The 2,003-nt window shown below is 30.9% G+C and overlaps 1 non-coding gene across 1 annotated transcript; it reads right to left on the reverse strand.

Annotated features, from left to right (window-relative positions):
- Positions 1 to 761: 761 nt before the first annotated feature.
- Positions 762 to 846, reverse strand: TRNAM-CAU (transfer RNA methionine (anticodon CAU)). Its single transcript is given in 2 exon segments — positions 762 to 797; positions 809 to 846. It is a non-coding gene; the product is annotated as a tRNA-Met (tRNA).
- Between the last annotated feature and the right edge of the window lie 1,157 nt (positions 847 to 2,003).

Below are 2,003 nucleotides of genomic sequence, written 5' to 3' on the forward strand. Positions count from 1 at the left end.
ACAACATGATAATTCATGAGATGTTACTAGAAGATGTTAATTGAATTGTGTCAGTCTTCAAATTATACAACATGGTAATTGTAGGTAACACAAAGTGTCAATATGGAAGAACAAATGATTGAATCAGGATCACCTTCTGTAGGGATTCAAATTATTTATCATTTGATCAATCTATTATCGGTTGTCGGAATTAAATTAATTTGGCTAACAATTGCAAAATTTTACTTATATAACTGAATAAAATTATAGACTTAATCTCACTTTTGGTCTCTAAGCTTTACAATTGTGCGATTTTGACCCATTAGCTTCACAATTATGCAAATTTGGTCCCCTAAGTTTAAAATTAATGATTTTGGCCCTACAAGTTTACCTCATTTTGCATATACAAGCCCCTGTGCACATTTTGATTAAAAAAACATTGACGTGACTAATTTTAATATCAATGATTGTTCAGTAAGCCTTTCAAATTAGTCAATCAACTCGTTATATTTTTCTGAAATTGTTGTGAGTAATTTGAGGAATTTATTGAACAATCACTGTTGATATTAGGTATATTTTCTGAAATTGTTCTGAGCAAACCTCAATTCGAAGTATATTTTCTACTTTTCAAATTGTGGTGCCATGTGATAAAGAAAAAATATTGCTCTATGGTGTGTGGAACTACGAAATTTCAGAGTTAATTTACCTGGACTAAAACACTGGGGAATTAATGAATTGTGACAGTAATAACTCATCAGTAAAAAAAAAATGGAAAAAGGATATGGGGTGAGAGAGGCTCGAACTCTCGACCTCAGGATTACTCAGAAGCTATGAGACCTACGCGCTAGCCAACTGCGCCACCACCCCTTCATGTACATTAATTCATGTCTTATTTATATATAGATTACCATGTTTCTATATTTGAATTTATTTTAAATAAATTGTACTTTTAATCTCTTAAAGTTAAGTTTAGATTTTTCTTTGGTTTTCAAGTTTTTCTTCTTTCAAAAAAATGTTTTTCTCATTACATTATGCTCCCTTAAATTACAAGGCGATAACATCCAACACCATATCTCGTAATTACAGTGGAATGATTATCGACCAAATTAGGGATAAAATAGGTTTTTTTATTTCATTAAATTAAACGTATTTTATCAGCTTCACTTGATCAAATTTATTTTCATTAAATTAAATTTAATCACGTTCATTGAGCTATGAACAAGTACATATTTCTATCAAAGTCCTCCCAAATAAATTTGAATATCGTCCCACCAAGTGAAACTAGAAATATATAATCTAGTATTAACAATTCTATCAACACAATAATTCACTTCCTTGAAAATATGAGAGATTTTGAAAGACATGTTTCTAAGAAAATGCAAGCAATTATACCACCTGCTGTGTAAACTGAGCTGCATCATTGTGTGTGTCTAAACACTATGCATTTGGTCTTGTGACCAAGTAAATATTTCTCGTTTAAACTTTAAAGAATAATATTACATTGTTTAAAGAATAAGTTAACAAACTAAGACTCAAACTCGAGCCACCCTTTCTCAAAAGCTACTTCAATAGCAAGGATAACACTCATAATTTAAACATTCAAAGCATAAGAAATACCGACGTTAAAATCAAAACAACCAAGAAATCTGGATTGATGATCTCTGAACACTCAACTCAACTACAAGAAGCATGACATGGGCTTCTATAAGCAACATAATCAGTATTACATTTGATCTAGGGAAGAATAGTAGGAAGTCACATCACTTCTTTGATCCTTGGAACATTAGGAGTAGGGATCTTCGCATAAAAAACTTCAAGGATTGAAAGCTTATACCTTCTGGAAGAGACAAGAATGTTCAAGTAATTACCACTCTAGGATGGATCTTCCCATACTTTCGTATTGGAAATTTAAGTCAAAAATATGTAAGTTAAAAATTTAAAAGATTGATATTGTAGTTTTAGATGATCCGATCAACGGAATCAGATCAAATCGAATGTCATCAATTTAATCCGGTTTGTTTTAA

Source organism: Medicago truncatula, chromosome 5, assembly GCF_003473485.1.
Source record: "Medicago truncatula cultivar Jemalong A17 chromosome 5, MtrunA17r5.0-ANR, whole genome shotgun sequence".
Taxonomy (NCBI): Eukaryota; Viridiplantae; Streptophyta; class Magnoliopsida; order Fabales; family Fabaceae; genus Medicago; species Medicago truncatula.